The sequence below is a fragment of the Amblyraja radiata genome, chromosome 34, assembly GCF_010909765.2.
Source record: "Amblyraja radiata isolate CabotCenter1 chromosome 34, sAmbRad1.1.pri, whole genome shotgun sequence".
Classification (NCBI taxonomy): domain Eukaryota; kingdom Metazoa; phylum Chordata; class Chondrichthyes; order Rajiformes; family Rajidae; genus Amblyraja; species Amblyraja radiata.
This window is the reverse complement of record NC_045989.1, coordinates 11778452-11785027: the sequence shown is the minus strand read 5'-3', so window position 1 is coordinate 11785027 and position 6576 is coordinate 11778452.

Below are 6576 nucleotides of genomic sequence, written 5' to 3'. Positions count from 1 at the left end.
TCCAAACTATTGATGGAATACAGCCAGAGAGCATCAAATTAAACATCACTACAGAGGGATGTACGCGTCCTACTCCCCACACAGCCTGGGCCAGAGTGAGAAAGGTTCATTTTAAAAGAAGCTATTTCAGCAATTGCTTGTGCAGGTTGAAACAAAGACATCAAACACAGCGGGCTGCTCGCAGTGTTTGTAACTTGGGCAACAACACTGATCAGACATCACACGATGGGTGACTTTGAAGCACATTGATCCATTTTATTTTATCTTGTCCTGTCTCCTGGCACAAACCCTAATCCAGTCTGAGTATTCAGTACTAATCACCTCAAGTCTCAAAACACTGAAAGCGTTTGTCACCTGCAGAGCTATCGGGCTCGATTTTCCGTTAAAATGGATGCCCACACTCAATATCTACTCTTTATTTCTATGCTCAATGTTAACTAACACTCAACGCCAATGATGAGTGTTAACACCCAACCTCTGCTTTCAATGTCTTTGCTCAACGTCAATGCCCAATGTCCACACTCAGTCTCACTGGTCTATGACCAGTCCACATGACGTCCACATCCAATACCAACACCCAACGCTAACACTCAATGTCAACATTCAGTATCTGTGCTCAATGCAAACACCAATGAAGATGGCCAGTGTCAACATTCAATGTCTTCCACCCCATGTCAACACTCATTGTCAACACTAACTGTTAAATTCCAATGTCAACACCCAATATCTACCACTCAGTGTCTAGAGTCAATTCCCATGCTTAACACCAACATGCTATGTCAATGCTCAATGTCTTTACATTGACTGTCCACATTCAGTGTCCACTCTCACTGGCAACATTCAATGCCTCCACCCAATGTCAGAGCTCAGTGTCCACACTCAATGCCAACAGTCAATGCTCAGTGTCCACCCCCAATGACTACACCCACCAGCATTCAATGCCTTTGCTCAATGATACCCCTCACAGTCCCCACCCACTTCTCTCAGTGTCATCCGCTAATGTTAAGACTCGCTGTCAATGCACAGTTTTAACAATCGATGTTAACATTCACTGAGAACGCTCGATCTCAATATTCAATGTCAATGTTCAACATCAATGCTGGTGTCAACACAATGTCAATGCCCGGAGTCTGTGTTCACTGTTCAGCGTGTTCCCTCAGTGACAACACATAATGTCTACACTCAGTATCAGTGTCTAGACTCAATGTCAATGATGATTGTCAATATTCATTGTTAACACTTCGTGTCTGCACTCAACACCAACATTGAATATCTTTACTCTATGTTTACACTCATTGTTAGTACTCAGTGCCCTTGCTCAATGTCAACATCATATCATCGCTTAATAGTAATGCTGAATTACAACAATAAAACCCAGTTTTATTGTTAGCATTCATTCTCAATACTCACGTATTGCACACTGTTTAGTTTAGTTTAGCGACACAGCACGGAAACACGCCCTTCATCCCACCGAGCCCACGCCGCCCAGCGATCCCCGTACACTCGCACTATCCTACACACTTAGGGACAATTTACAATCTTTACCAAAGCCAATTAGTCTACAAACCTGTGCGTCTTTGGAGTGTGGGGGGAAACTGGAGCACCCGGGGAAAGGGGGAAGAACGTATAAACCCCTTACAGACAGCATAGTCAGGATCGATCCCGGGTCTCTGGCGCTGTAAGGCAGCAACTCAACTGCTGCACCACCACTTTTGCTGACAAATGCTAACATTTATGTTCATGCCTGAAGAATGGCGGTGAAGAATGAAAAACGGGTGATGAATCGAGCACTGCTAATGGAACGGCTTCCTGGAGGGTGTTAAGAAATTCTGCATCGTTTGGGTAGGTTATTGTACAATGATCCATGCAAGCTCCAATTAAAATTCTCCATAATTCTGGAATTCATGCATTTGTATTTTCTTCCCCCTTTTCTATAAACCACTGAGTAAGATGAGGTAATAAGCAATAGATGTGTACATGATGCTGGGACGATGCAATGGGTGAAAAGTCAAAGTGGTCAATCAAAGGATAGTTGGACAAGTCAGTGTCAGTGGATATTTTTAAGGCAGAGATAGACAAATTCTTGATCAGAACGGGTGTCAAGGGTTATGGGGAGAAGGCAGGAAAAATGGGTTCAGGAGGCAATTAGCCATGATTGAATGGTGGAGTAGACTCGATGGGCCGAATGGCCTAATTCTGCTCCTATAATTTGTGAACTTGCGAACATGTCTTCATGTTTAATGCTGTTCTTTGCAGCATGTTGCGAAGCAGGGACAGTAAATGGAAGTGCAGCACATTGCCAGCAGGGGCAATGCTGAGAATCCTCATTCATGGCAGTGCTTATGGAGCCAGTACTGGGGAATATTGTTCCATTGTTGACTGAGTAAGGGGAAAGGCTACCAGTCCTCAATCAATGAGCAGTGCACTTATATAGAAACAAGGAACTGCTGATGCTGGTTTACACAAAAGGACACAGAGATTCAGTTTAGTTTGAAGATAGACACAAAATGCTGGAGGAACGCAGCGGGACAGACAGCATCTGAGTTTAGCTTAGTCTGAGCTAAACTAAGCATCTGAGTTTAGCTTAGATTAGTTTAGTTTAGTTTATTGTCACAAGCACCGTGTACTGTGGAAAGCTTTTGTTACGTGCTATCCAGTCAGCAGAAAGGCAAAGCATGATTGCAATTGAGCCATTTACAGAGTATAGATACAGGATAAGGGAACAGCGTTTGATGCAAGGTAAATCCAGCAAAATCCGATCTAGGATAGTCCGAGGGTCACCAAAGAGGTAGATAGTAGTTCAGCACTGGTGTGCATTTTCACGCTTCTGTACCTTTTTCCTGAAGGGAGGTGGGAGAAGAGGGTGATGCTGCTGGCCTTGATTATTCCGCTGGCCAGTATAATATGCAGGCTTAAGATAGTAGAATGGCTGGTGAAAGAATATGAGAAACATGGTGTTAATTCAAGAAAGGAATGCAATTAGCTAACCACAACGACAAAGGGAGTTGTCCTTGGCGGCAGTGTCGGGTCAAGTTAACCCCAGTCCCAGCACTAAATGGTCATCCAGTGACCCCAGCAGATTAATGAGCAACATCAGGGAAGAACTGGCTTCGGTTTGACCATTCCCCTCATGCTCGAGTGTTCCTCTGGACACTGTTGATACTGAGATGAGGGGATGGTTGTGGCAGGCAAGCTACTCCTTCCATTGGACCTGCACCTGGTCAAGGAGTTAACACCTCTGTGAAATAGTGACTGGCAAGAAACTGAAGAAAAGAAAGGCATTGTGTAGATTCAGGCTTGACTGGCCATGCGACAATATTGTTCCATTGTTGACTGAGTCATTGTGACATCGGCCATATACAAATGTCCTAAAAAGAAAGAGTGCTTTGCTTTTTAATCTGCGTCCAAACTGGATCAAGGCCAGGAGTTTTTGGGTCTGGATATGGGAATCTCATGGTCCACTTTCTTCCAATTGGAACAATTCTAGTCTACTCCTTCCGCAGCGAGTGAGCAGCTGAGAGGAGGATCAGCGCGGGAGATTTAAAACTATTCCTAGTGGTGTACAATAGGAAGGCAGGGGGTTGCACAACAGCCATCCTGGACCCGTTGTCCTGGGAGTGGCTGTGTTGCGGTGGAATGTTGTTTTTGAGGGTAAGTGTTGAATTTTGGCTCAAGGGGCTTCGGCTAGGGAGGCTGAGCCGAGGATGAAAGCAAGGTCTTCTTTTCTGCAAACTTCTTCTTTTGTCTAACTGTGACCAGGAAGGCAGTTAGGGCAACGATATGATGATCACCTTGTTGTGTTGTACTGTAGGTCCCCAAGTAGTCCATGCCAATTGGAAGAACAAATATGCCAGGAGATTGCTGACAGCTGCAAAATGAATAGAGTTGTCATCGTTAGGAATTTCCACTACATCCAATATAGACTGGAATATAATGCCAAGAGTTTAATGCCATGGGCAATGGAAGAAGGCAGAACTTAATTTTTTTAAGACCTATTAATATTGTTTCCATTATCTTTTTTCCCTGGAAGGTTCCTGAAATGTACATTTCTCCTCAATGCTGGTTGAATGCAAATCAGCCATCCCAGTAACCCATGTCCGCAGGCTTGCCACAGAATGTCAGGGACATGGTTGGACATGCACTGATTTTTTCCTCGGAGCATAGGAGGCAGAGGGATGACTTTATTAGAGGTGGCTTTGTACATGATCACGAGGGGCATGGATAAAGTGAATGCTCAGGGCACACAGAGCACAGTGGTAGTGCTGCTGCCTTACAACGCCGAAGTTTGAGCGCCCACATTGAGGGGGTAATGCACTGGATGTGGTAAAATGATGAACAGATTGATAGTGTATCCACTTGTGATGAAGAGTAGAATCAGAGCCATTGATATGAGGTTGATAGGGTAGTTGATAGGCACAGTGGTAGATCTACTGCCTTCACCCTGACTGTCTGTACGGAGTTTGTACATTCTCCCTGTGACTTTGTGGGTTTGCCCCGGATGCTCCAGTTTCTTCCTACATTCCAAAGTCGTACAGATTTGTAGGTTAATTGGCTTTGGTAAGTTGTGAAAATTGTCTCTAGTGTGTAGGATAGTGCTAGTGTACGGGGCGATCGCCGGTCGGTGCAGACTCGGCCTGTTTCTGTGCTGTATCTCAAAGTCTAAAGCTCACAGTCTTTTTCCCAGGCTACAGGATTCTAAAACTAGAAAGTACAAGCTTAAGGTGAGGACAGGGATTTAAGAGGAATCTCAGGGGTAACCTTTCACTCAGAGGGTAGTCTGTATGTGGAATGGACTACCAGGGGAAGCTATAGAAATGGATGCAATTACTATTTTTAAAAGACATTTGGAAAAATATATGGATAGAGAGGGATTAGAGAGCTATGGGGCGATGCAGGAAAATACAGGGACTAACCCAGTGTGCCAACTTGATCGCCATGAACAAGGCCAGTTTGCAAGTTGTTTTGCTCTGTGTTTCTATGGCTCTGCTGCTGGAAAATGTTGAGGGCGCTGACATTTTTTTTAAACTAATTTTTTGGTTATTAATAATAATAATAATACATTTTATTTATGGGCGCCTTTCAAGAGTCTCAAGGACACCTTACAAAAATTTAGCAGTCAGAGGAAAAACATGTAAGGGGAATGAAATAAATAGTAGAGACATGACTAGTACACAAAGTAAAGACAGAATTCAATACAAAACACAATATTACAATACAATACAATATGGTTTTATTCGTCACATTGCACATAAAGTACAAGTGAAATGAATTTGCCAGCAGCGGTACAATGATAAAGAACACACAACCACAATAAAAATTTAACACAAACATCCACCGCAGCATTCATCGCTGTGGTGGAAGGCACAAAAATTGGCCAGTCCTCCTCCATTTTCCCCCGTGTTCGGGACCTCAATCCTCCACAGCCATCGCTGTGGGCGTCCAGAAGGTAAAAGGACAAGGTAAAAGTCAAGGTAAGTCCAGAATCGGCTCTTCCCCACCGGAGACCTCGGCTTCAGGCTGGTGTAGGCCGCAGGCTGGCGGTTGAAGATTTAAAGTTTGCGCCGCAGCCAGAAGCACCGCAGACCGCAGGGCCGACAGACGAAGCTCCCCTCCAGGGATCCCCGGCGAGGGACCCCGCTCCTGATGGTAAGTCGCCACCGTGCCCGCGGTAGAAGTTGGCCACGGGCCGGCGGTGGAAGCTTCCTCTACTCCCCGGGTCCCCAACGTGAGATCCCGGGCTGCAGACGCCACGCCAGCTGGAGCTGTGCAGTCCGCGGCTTCCGGCTGCCGGTTGCCGCGGGCCAGCAAAACGGAGCGCTCCCCTCCGGCGAGCCCCAGCGAGGGCTCGCCCGCTCCATGCCGAGAGACCACGCTGCGCCCGCCGCTGAAGCCTCAGGCGTGGAAGAGGCGACCAAAACGGTTTCCCCCTCACCCCCCCACACAAAACACACAGAGGAACATTAAAAACATACATTAAAACATACTAAAAAAACAAAAAAAGTAGAAGAAAACGGACACGCTGCTGACAGGGCGCTGGCTTGCAGCACCCCCGCCGACCAGGATTTAGAAGGATGAGAGGAGATCTTATAGAAACATATAAAATTCTTAAGGGATTCGACAGGTTACATGCAGGTAAAATGTTCCCGATGTTGGGGGAGTCCATGACCAGGGGTCACAGTTTAAGAATAAAGGGTAAGCCATTTAGGACTAAGATGAGGAAACAGTTTTTCACCCAGAGAGTTGTGAATCTGTGGAATTCTCTGCCACAGAAGGCAGTGGAGGCCAATTCACTGGATGTATTCAAGAGAGAGTTAGCTCTTCGGGCTAATGGAATCAAGGGATATGGTGCAAAAGCAGGATCATATTGAATGGTGGTGCTGGCTCGAAGAGCCACATGGCCTACTCCTGCACCTAGTTTCTATGTTTCTATGTTTAATATAAGGGATGAGCAGCTGGGATCAGTGTTCACCAGGAATCGTACAGAGGATGAATGGCATAGACTATTGATGGTTATTCGTTTCTCATTCTTGTTTTTGATGGGTCCAAGGTTCTGAATTGGTTATCGAATGCTGTATC